The 11,265-nt window shown below is 62.9% G+C and overlaps 1 long non-coding RNA gene across 1 annotated transcript; it reads right to left on the bottom strand.

Annotated features, from left to right (window-relative positions):
• Positions 1-8,823: 8,823 nt before the first annotated feature.
• On the bottom strand, positions 8,824-10,475 carry LOC143173758 (uncharacterized). The gene is made up of 3 exons (XR_012997762.1): positions 10,441-10,475; positions 9,691-9,834; positions 8,824-9,126 (listed from the first exon to the last, which is right to left on the bottom strand). It is a non-coding gene; the product is annotated as an uncharacterized LOC143173758 (long non-coding RNA).
• Positions 10,476-11,265: the final 790 nt, after the last annotated feature.

Raw genomic sequence — 11,265 nt, 5'->3', positions numbered from 1 at the left:
TCCTAGGATGTCTCCTAAGGGTAATGGCACCACAGAAAATAAAAGCTTTATTAACTCAGAGGGTCATTCCTTATTTCGCCATCATCATTATGAGTTGATACTAGTACAGTGACACAAATATTTACCTAGAACATTTTTAAATTAACAACCCAAACTGCCAGAAATATTACAGCCTGTTTGGCTGCCTAAATCCTGGGGGACTGAAAGTAAATTGTCAAGGAACAGCCCCTGGATAAGCCTGGACTTGGTGTTGCCTTGTGAAGGATCATCTGAGAACGAAAAGGCATGATGCATTATGGGCAAGGCTGCAACGACGCAATTTATCATTAATTTATTTTTAATATCTCCATAGACTCCAAATACGCTCTGGGAGTTTTGTTTCTAGCAGGACTGATGTGGAAAGAGCGAGGGATTCTAACGTCAGCAGGACATAAAGTACCACAACCAGTCTTGCACCTTCGGCAAGCTCTAGAAAAAGTAAAACAAGTATCAGCATCACACCGTAAGGACCACTAGCGAGATACGACAGCTCCAGCTGGGGGGAAATATCCCACAGATGGTGCGGCTAAAGCAGCAGCCTTACAACCCAAATGGTTCAACCAAAACTATCCTAAACCAGAGAATAACCCTAACACTGACCCTAAACTCTAAACCAATCACTAACCCTAATCCTAACGCTAATGACCCTAACAACCCTAACCCTGACCCTAACCTTAACCCAAATGACCCTAACCCTAGCTGTAAACGTAAATCCTAACCCTAAACCTAGGTTAGGACTGCTAACCCTAACACTAAACCCTGACCCTAAGCCTAATGACCATAAACCTAACCCTAACCCCTAATCCTAGTGATCCTAATCCAAACCCCTAACCCTAAAACCCTAACTCTATCCTTAACCCTAACCCTAATCCCTAACCCAAATGACCCTAACCCGTAACCCTACCCCTAACCCTAATGACCATAACCGTAACCCTAACCTTAATCCTAACCCTCACCCTCACCAAAAATATCCTGTCCTTGACTCTAACCCTAATGCTATCACCAACCTTAACCCTAACTTTATCCCTTTAAACCTAAGCTAACCCTAACCCTTATTCCTTTGAACCTAAACCTAACCTGAACCCTAACACTTATTCCTTTAAACCTGACCCTACCCTTTTCCCTTTCAACCTTACCCCAACTCTAACCCTTACAACCCTTACAGTCCAACGGAAATGTCCTAATCCTGACCCTGACCCTAACCCAAACCTAAACCTAAACCTAACACCAGCCCTAACCCTAAGGATCACCTTCCACTAGAATGAACCCTAACCCCAACCGGAAACCTAAACCCAATACTAACCCCAACCATAAACCTAAACCTAATGCTAACCCAAACACATTACGCTAACCCTCAACGCTAACCCGAACACTAAACTTAACCACTAAACCCAACCCTAAACCTAAAGCTAACCCCAACCCTAACCCTAAGGGTCACCTTCCACTAGAGAGACTGATCTCTGTTGAGTACAAAGGACAAACTGAGATTTAATCGCCTGGCTACCGAGAGTAAAATTCATCTGAACTTTCTTCTCGTTCTGTTTAAATTAAATCAGGTGAATCTGCCCCAGAAGTGCTGGATTTATCTCCATGACCCACAAAAGGCATTTAGGTCACCACCACACTACTCTTGGATGAGATGAATCCTACCCTTGCAGTCTAGTGAAGTCCTCTCATGATGGTCTTCATGGCTTTCTGGCCCTCCTAGTCATCATCAGGCAAGTGTCCAAAGGTCTCCTTCATTTGGTCCTTCCTTGGCCTGAGCAGGGATGGGTTTAAAAGAGGTGGGACAATACTGGAGAGGACCTAGACAAAGACGGGGATGCCAAAACCCAAGGAGACAACGGCGAAAGGAGAAGCACAAGTGGCAAATGCTTTCTGCCTGTCTTGTGCTGACGGGATCTGGAACAGGGTAGGCTTAGGAGACCATGGTCAATGAGAAAAAGCCAAGGAGGACCGAGGACACCACAAAGTCAAGGAGCAAGCAAGGTGTGGTCGAGGAGCACTGTCACAGTGGTAGGTGACTTTGGGACTGCAAGCCTGGCTTTTGGAACTGGAGGTGACAGAGTCAAAACAAAGCCACCCACCCAGGAACCCAGAACAAGCTCGTCAGGATGGTGGGATATCTCTGAGGGTTCCAGACCACCCCTGGTCATGGGACGTGGGAGCAAAGAGGACGGACTCAGTTCTGCCCACGCCGGAAGAAGCTGGTCAGGGCCACCAAAGGAGACGGTTTTCTTCTCCAGTAGGACGTTGGCCAACGTTTTGTGCAACACAGAGGAGGCCATGGAGCCCCAGGGGTCCTTGAAGCACCAGCTGGTCCAGCTTGGTCCTTGCTGCAAAACCCGGCCCCCCCCTACTGGTCCCAGTAGCTGCACTGGGGGCTCTCCTGGGCTCAGCCCCCACCTCCCGGCCACCGGCCAGATCCGGGCGTTGAGGAAGGCAGGGATCGGGGGGGGGAGGGAGCACACGCCATGGACACGCCATGGACACACCATCCACACATCGTGCTCATGCTACGTATACAGCATGCGCACACCATGGACACGCCGTGCACATACAGTGATCATGCTATGCACGCACCATGCACCACATGGACACACCATGGGCACATCATGCACACGCCAAGCACGGGTCATGCTCATGCCTTGTATACGCCACGCCCACGCCACGCCCACGCCATCTCCACGCCCCCCCCCGCCACACCCGCTCCATCCCCACACCATCCCCATGCCAACCTCACACACACACACACACATACACACACACCCCCCCCAGGGGACCCTGGCGTCCCGGCTCTCCTGCCCCCACTCCCACCCCCATCTCTCTCGGACCGTGACGTCATGCCCCTCCCCCTCCCGGGGACCCAGGAGTCCGGGCGTTCCTGCTTCCCCCCACCCCACCCCCCCTCCAGGGGACCCAGGCGTCCGAGCATGGTCGTGACTCACCACGGCCGCACCCTCCCCCCCCCCCCCCCCCGCATCTGGATTCGCTCAACAGCTGGAGGAGTGGGGGAGGGGAGCCAGCGGGGGGACCCAGGCGTCCGGGAACTCCCCCCTCCCCCCCCCAGTAATGAACCCAGGGGTCCGGATCTGCCCCTCCCCCCCCCGAGCCTAAAAGGGACCCAGGTGTCCGGGTGCCTCCCCCTCCCCCCCGATGCCTCCCCCTCCCCCATCCCACCCCCTCCCGAAGGGACCCAGGCGTCCGGGAACAACCCCCTCCCCCCAGAAAAAGGGACCCAGGTGTCTGGGTTCCTCCCCCCCCCCCCCCCCCCGGTACCTCCCCCTTCCCCTCCCCCCCCCCCGAAGGGACCCAGGCGTCCGGGAGGGTTCGGCACCGGCCCTTTATTGCCCTCGACTCCTGCCCCTCCCCCACCCGGGGGGCGGGGGGGGGCCGGGACGGGAAGAGCCCTGTGCGGGGGAGGGGGGGGCAATTCCAGTTTGGGGGTCCCTTCCCAGTTTGAAGTCTCAGTTTGGGGGACTCCCTCCCAGTTCGGGGGAGGGGGCGTCCCAGTTTGGGCCTCTCAATCCCAGTTTGGGAGGGGTCCCAGTCCCAGTTTGGGGGGGGGGGGGTGTCTCTCCCAGTTTGGGGGAGGGGTCGAAATGGGGGGAGCCCTGATTGGGGAGGGGGCAATCCCAGTTTGAGTCTCCCATCCCAGTTTGGGAGTGGTCCGAGTCCCAGTTTGGGCCTAACAGTCCCAGTTTGGGGGTCCTTTCCCAGTTTTTGGACTCCCAGTTTGGGGGGGGGGTGTCTGGGATGGGGGGAGCCCTGCAGGTTGGGGGGGGGGGGGGGGTGGCATCCCAGTTTGAGCCTCCCATCCCAGTTTGGGAGGGGTCCTATAGTCCCAGTTTGGGGATCCCTTCCCAGTATGGCCTCCCAGTTTGGGGGGTTCCCTCCCAGTTTGCCCCCCCCCCCCCCAGCACCCTCACCCATGGGGGCTCGGGAGGGGTGCCCGGGGGAGCCTCCTCAGCCCCCCCAGTGCTCCCATTACCACCAGCATGCCTCCCAGTGCCACTGGCAGTGCCACCAGCAGCCCCCCCCGAAGGGACCCAGGTGTCCGGGGGCTGGGAGGAGCCCTGGGAGCAACTGGGGCAACTGGGGGGGCAACTGGGGAGTCCTTGACTTGTGGGGGGGCAACTGGGGGGGTAACTGGGACAACTGGGGGGGCTCTAGGGGTTGGGAGGGTAACTGGGGACTCCTTGGCTCGAGGGGGGGCAACTGGGGGGGAAACTGGAGGGGTCACTGGGGGGGTAACTGGGGGGGCTCTGAGGGTTGGGGGAGCAACTGGGGGGTCCTTGGCTCTGGGGGGGGCAACTGGAGGGGTCACTGGCAGGGTAACTGGGGCAACTGGGAGGGCAACGGGGGGGTCCTTGGCTTTGGGGGAGGTAACTGGGGGGTCAACTGGGGCAACTGGGGGGTCCTTGGCTCTGGGGGGGGCAACTGGAGGGGTCACTGGCAGGGTAACTGGGGCAACTGGGAGGGCAACGGGGGGGTCCTTGGCTTTGGGGGAGGTAACTGGGGGGTCAACTGGGGCAACTGGGGGGTCCTTGGCTCTGGGGGGGGCAACTGGAGGGGTCACTGGCAGGGTAACTGGGGCAACTGGGAGGGCAACTGGGGGGTCCTTGGCTTTGGAGGGGGTAACTGGGGGGACAACTGGGGGGTCCTTGGCTTTGGGGGAGGTAACTGGGGGGTCAACTGGGGCAACTGGGGGGTCCTTGGCTCTGGGGGGGGCAACTGGAGGGGTCACTGGCAGGGTAACAGGGGCAACTGGGGGGTCCTTGGCTTTGGGGGGGGTAACTGGGGGGACAACTGGGGGGTTCTTAGCCTGGGGGGGGGCAACTGGGGGAGTAACTATGGCAACTGGGAGGTCCTTGGCTTGTGGGGGGGAAACTGGGGGTGCAACTGAGGGGGTAACTGGGGCAACTGGGGGGGCTCCGGGGATGGGGGGGGCAGTTGGGGGGGTCCCAGAATCTGGGGGGGCAGTTGGGGGGGCAACTGGGAGCAACTGGGATTTAAGGGGGGCAATTGGGGGAGCAGTTGGGGGTTCCCTGGAGGTAGGGGGCGCATTTTGGGGATCCCTATAGGGCCTTGGGGGGGGCCTGGCTCTATAGGGGTCCCTGGGGTCAGTCTGGGGGTCCTGGGTGCTATAGGGGTCCCTGGGGTCAGTTTGGGGGTCCCCAAGTCTATAGGGGTCCCTCAGTACAGTATAGGGGTTTGGAGCCCTATAGGGGACCTTGGGATGAGTTTGGGAGTCCACAACCCTATGGGAGTCCCTGGGGTCAATCTGGGGGTCCCCAAGTCTATATGGGTCCCTGGGGTCAGGCTGGGGGTCCTGAGATCTATAGGGGTCCCTGAGGTCTGTCTGGGGGTCCCCAAGTCTATAGGGGTCCCTGGGGTCAGTCTGGGGATCCCCAAGTCTATAGGGGTTCTTGGGGTCAGTCTTGGGCTCCTGGGCTCTATAGGAGTCCCTGGCGTCAGTCTGGTGGTCCCAGGTCCTATAGGGCTCCTGGGGCTCAGTCTGGTGGTCTCCAAGCCTATAGGAGTCCCTGGAGTCAGTCTGGGGGTCCCAGGTACTATGGGGGTCCCAGGGCTCAGTCTCAGGATCTGGGGCTCTATAGGGGTTCCTGGACTTATTCTGGGGGTTCCCATCCTTATAGGGGTCTTGGACCCTATAGGGGTCCATATCAGGGTCCCCATAGGGGCCCCAGGGCCTGGTTTGGGGGTCCCTGCCCCTACGGAGGCTCCCAGGCTCAGGGTCCTCATCTCCATAGGGGTCCAAAGGGGGCGTATAGGGATCCCAGGGCCCCCCTTCAGGGTCCTCATCCCCATAGGGGTCCATATAGGAGTCCCCATAGATGTCGGGGTCCCAGGGCTCCGTTTCAGGGCCCCATGGCCCCGTGTTGGGGTCCTCATCCCTATAGGGGCGGGCCAGGCCCATATAGGGACCCCCATAGGTGTCAGGGTCCCATGGCTGCGTGTCGGGGTCCTCCAGGTCTGTATAGGGATCCCCATAGGTGTCAGGGTCCTCATCCCTATAAGGGTGGGCAGGGTCAGGGGGGGAGTCACCGTATGTGGCGGGTGCCAGCAGTGAGCTGGGCGAATCCCCATGCAAATCCTCGTGCGAATCCTTGGGCGAGTCCCCGTGCGAGTTGCTGTGGAAACCCTGGTGCCAAGACGGTTGCGAATCCTGGTCGCTGTCTCGGCGCAAGCCCTCGTGCAAATCCTCGTGCAAATCCTCGTGTGAACCCTGGTGCTTGTCTGATCGGAAATCCTTGTGCAAATCCTCATGCAAGTCCCGGTGCAAACCCTGCTGCCACGCCAGCTGCAACTCCCGCTGCCTTCCTCGGTGCAAATCCTCGTGCAAATCCTCGTGCAAATCCTCATGCAAATCCTCGTGCAAACTTGGGTGCCTGCCTGCTCTCAAGTCCTGGTGCGCGTCCCTGGGCAAACCCTGGTGCCAAGGCGATCGCGAATCCTGATCACTGTCTTGGCGCAAGTCCTCGTGCAAGTCCTCGTGCAAACCCTGGTGCCTGTCTGGCTGCAGAACCTTGTGCGAATCCCCATGCGTGTTGCTGTGCAAACCCTGGTGCCAAGGCAGTTGCGAATCCTGATCGCTGTCTTGGCGCAAGTCCTCGTGCAAGTCCTCGTGCAAATCCTCGTGTAAACCCTGCTGCCACGCCGGTCGCAACTCCTGCTGCCTTCCTTGGTGCAAATCCTTGTGCAAACCCTGGTGCCTGTCTGGTCTCAAATCCTGGTGCAAATCCTCCTGCATGTCCCCATGTAAACCCTGGTGCCAAGATGGTTGCAACTCCCGCTGCCTTCCTCGGTGCAAATCCTCGTGCAAAGCCTGGTGCCTCCCTGGTTGCAGATCCTCGTGCAAATCCTCGTGCAAATCCTCATGCAAACCCTGGTGCCCGTCTGGCTGCAAATCCTTGTGCAAACCCTGCTGCCATGCCGGCTGCAACTCCTGCTGCCTTCCTCGGTGCAAATCCTCGTGCAAATCCTCATGCGAACCCTCATGCGCACCCTCATGCGCACCTCCTCGCACCACCGCCGCCCGCCGCCGCCCATCCCGCTGCGTCCCCCAGGGTCGCCAACCCCGCGGCCTCTTCCTCCGCCGTGAGCCCTGGCGCGAGCCCTCGTGCGAGCCCTCGTGCGAAGGGCGGGGGCGGCGGGGGCGGCGGGGGCGGCAGGCGGCCCCGTCGGGCTGGAGGACGTAGCCGGGGTGACAGTGACAGGCGAAGCCACCCTGGTGGTTGAGGCACATGTGGTGGCAGATGGCGGCCGTGCGACACTCGTCCCTGTCCCCGCAGCCGCCCGCAGCCCCCGGCACCGGCCCGAAGCCCAGGGGACAGGGTGGCACCGGGGCCACCCCCGTCACCCCCACCGTCACCAGGGCCACCAGCGCCAGCATCCTGCCTCCTCCTCCTCCTCTTCCTCCTCGGACACCGAGGGATGATGTGCAGGGGACCCAGGCGGCCGGGCCTCCCCATTCCCCCCCCCCGCCCCACCCCGGCCAAGGGCGGCACCGCTGCGGGGCCACACCCAGGGACCCAGGCGGCCGGGCGGGGGACCCAGGCGGCCGGGCGGCTCAGGACACCCCCACCCCCACCCCCACCCCACCCCATTCCAGGGGACCCGGGCGGCCGGGTGGCTCAGGACCGACGACCCCCCCCCCCCCTCCCCAATTCCAGGGGACCCAGGCGGCCGGGCGACCCCACCCCATTTCAGGGGACCCGGGTGTCCGGGTCCTGCCACCCGCACCCCACCCCTTCCCTCCCAGTGCCGGCTGGAAAACCAGCCCCAGTGCTCCCAGTCCTCCCAGTGCTCCCAGTGCTCCCAGTGCCGGCTGGAAAACCAGCCCCAGTGCTCCCAGTCCTCCCAGTGCTCCCAGTGCCGGCTGGAAAACCAGCCCCAGTGCTCCCAGTCCTCCCAGTGCTCCCAGTGCTCCCAGTGCTGGCTGGAAAACCAGCCCCAGTGCTCCCAGTCCTCCCAGTGCTCCCAGTGCCAGCTGGAAAACCAGCCCCAGTGCTCCCAGTCCTCCCAGTGCTCCCAGTGCCGGCTGGAAAACCAGCCCCAGTCCTCCCAGTCCTCCCAGTGCTCCCAGTGCCAGCTGGAAAACCAGCCCCAGTGCTCCCAGTCCTCCCAGTGCTCCCAGTGCCGGCTGGAAAACCAGCCCCAGTGCTCCCAGTCCTCCCAGTGCTCCCAGTGCTCCCAGTGCCGGCTGGAAAACCAGCCCCAGTGCTCCCAGTCCTCCCAGCGCTCCCAGTGCCGGCTGGAAAACCAGCCCCAGTGCTCCCAGTGCTCCCAGTGCCGGCTGGAAAACCAGCCCCAGTGCTCCCAGTCCTCCCAGTGCTCCCAGTGCCGGCTGGAAAACCAGCCCCAGTGCTCCCAGTGCTCTCAGTGCTCCCAGTGCCGGCTGGAAAACCAGCCCCAGTCCTCCCAGTCCTCCCAGTGCTCCCAGTGCCAGCTGGAAAACCAGCCCCAGTGCTCCCAGTCCTCCCAGTGCTCCCAGTGCCGGCTGGAAAACCAGCCCCAGTGCTCCCAGTGCTCTCAGTGCTCCCAGTGCCGGCTGGAAAACCAGCCCCAGTCCTCCCAGTCCTCCCAGTGCTCCCAGTGCCAGCTGGAAAACCAGCCCCAGTGCTCCCAGTCCTCCCAGTCCTCCCAGTGCTCCCAGTGCCGGCTGGAAAACCAGCCCCAGTGCTCCCAGTGCTCCCAGTGCCGGCTGGAAAACCAGCCCCAGTGCTCCCAGTCCTCCCAGTGCTCCCAGACCACCCCAGCAGGTCACTGGTGCCATTTGTCTTTATTGAGCCACAACGGGGACAATTTGGCCGACACAGAAACCCAGCAAGGGCTGGACTGGGACAAACTGGGGCCAGACTGGGAGGTCCCCCCTTACCCCCTCCCTCTTCCGGGGGGGGGGGTGGTGTCCCAGTGCCCCCCCCTCCCCCCCGATTGGGGTCATAGCGGCAGCTCTGAGGCGGGCAGTGGACCCAGGCGTCGGGGGGGGACCCAGGCGTCCGGGCAGCGGCGGGTGGGGGGGGGGGGGGGGGCCCCCCTCAGAAGCTCACCAGTGTGTACACCATACTAGGGCGAAGGGCACCATGGTGCTCCCAGTGCCCCCACTCCCCTCCCAGTCCCTCCCAGTCCCACCCCAGTGTCCCCACTCCCCTCCCAGTCCCTCCCAGTCCCACCCCAGTGCCCCCACTCCCCTCCCAGTCCCTCCCAGTCCCACCCCAGTGCCCCCACTCCCCTCCCAGTCCCCCCCCAGTCCCATCCCAGTGCCTCCCAGTCCCATCCCAGTCCTCCCACTCCCTTCCCAGTCCCATCCCAGTGCCCACCAGAGCCATCCCAGTGCCCACCAGTCCCACCCCAGTGCCTCCCAGTCCCCTCCCAGTCCCACGCCAGTGCCCCCACTCCCTTCCCAGTCCCCCCAGTCCCAGCCCAGTGCCCACCAGAGCCATCCCAGTGCCCACCAGTCCCCCCCAGTGCCTCCCAGTCCCCCCCAGTCCCATCCCAGTGCCCACCAGAGCCATCCCAGTGCCTCCCAGTCCCCTCCCAGCCCCCCCCATTCCCCTCCCAGTGCCTCCCAGGCCCCTCCCAGCCCCCCCACTCCCCTCCCAGTGTCTCCCAGCCCCCCCCCAGTGGCACCTGTACAGGTAGTAGAAGAAGGAGAGGAGGTAGAAGGCCAGCTTGCACCAGGCCTCCTTCTGGCAGTAGCCCAGGATGTCAGCGTCCATGATGGAGACGGCGTCGAAGAGCCCCTCCGAGCCGTCCGCCGGGCGGTGGAAGTACCTGGGGGGGGGGGGGGACGGGGGGACATGGGGGCGGGGGCAAGGGGACAAGGAGGACATGGAAGGGGGCATGGGGAGACCCCCGAGCTGGGAACGGGGGGAACTTGGGCAGGGAGGGGGCAGGGGGACACAGGGAGGGCACTGCGCTGGAGATGGGGGGGGGGGGGGTAGGCGCATGGGGATGTGGGGGTGGCGGGGGGGGGGGGGGGGGGCATGGCAGTGGGGTGGATGGCACCGCACTGGGGACACAGGGACACGTCGCACCGGGACACCCTGGATGGCTGGGACCCCATGTCACCCTCCCCTCTACCTACATGGCCACGGGTGACACAGCAGCGGTGGCAGGTCCATGTCGCCTGTGTCACTCCCTACCTCCACAGGTGACACAAGTGAGACACCAGCGGTGGCAGGTCCCCATCACCCACGTCACCCATACCTCCAGAGATGACCCAGGTGAGGTGACCCAGGTGCCACAGGAGTGGTGGCAGGTCCCCATGTCCCCTATGTCACCCCCTACCCATCACCCATGTCACCCCTTACCTCCAGAGGTGACACAGGTGCCACAGTGGTGGTGGCAGGTCCCCATGTCCCCATGTCCACCCCCCACCTCCAGAGGTGGTAGAGCAGCAGGGGCAGGTCCCCATGTCCCCCCAGTGTCCCCCCCCGTGTCTCCCCATGTCCCCCCCACCTCCAGAGGAGGTAGAGCAGCAGGGGCAGGTCCCCATGTCCCCCCAGTGTCCCCCCCCGTGTCTCCCCATGTCCCCCCCACCTCCAGAGGTGGTAGAGCAGCAGGGGCAGGTCCCCATGTCCCCCCAGTGTCCCCCCCGTGTCCCCCCCACCTCCAGAGGTGGTAGAGCAGCAGGGGCAGGTCCCCATGTCCCCCCAGTGTCCCCCCCGTGTCCCCCCCACCTCCAGAGGTGGTAGAGCAGCAGGGGCAGGTCCCCGTGTCCCTGTGTCCCCCCCGTGTCCCCCCCACCTCCAGAGGTGGTAGAGCAGCAGGGGCAGGTCCCCATGTCCCCGTGTCCCCCCCGTGTCCCCCCCGTGTCCCCCCCACCTCCAGAGGTGGTAGAGCAGCAGGGGCAGGTCCCCATGTCCCCCCAGTGTCCCCCCATGTCCCCCCCACCTCCAGAGGTGGTAGAGCAGCAGGGGCAGGTCCCCATGTCCCCCCAGTGTCCCCCCAGTGTCCCCCCCGTGTCCCCCCCACCTCCAGAGGTGGTAGAGCAGCAGGGGCAGGTCCCCGTGTCCCTGTGTCCCCCCCATGTCCCCCCCACCTCCAGAGGTGGTAGAGCAGCAGGGGCAGGTCCCCATGTCCCCGTGTCCCCCCCGTGTCCCCCCCGTGTCCCCCCCACCTCCAGAGGTGGTAGAGCAGCAGGGGCAGGTCCCCATGTCCCCCCAGTGTCCCCCCCCGTGTCTCCCCATGTCCCCCCCACCT

Source organism: Aptenodytes patagonicus, unplaced genomic scaffold (assembly GCF_965638725.1).
Source record: "Aptenodytes patagonicus unplaced genomic scaffold, bAptPat1.pri.cur scaffold_239, whole genome shotgun sequence".
NCBI classification, from domain to species: Eukaryota; Metazoa; Chordata; class Aves; order Sphenisciformes; family Spheniscidae; genus Aptenodytes; species Aptenodytes patagonicus.
The sequence above is the reverse complement of the archived record's forward strand: the minus strand, read 5'-3'. Positions and strand labels throughout refer to the sequence as shown.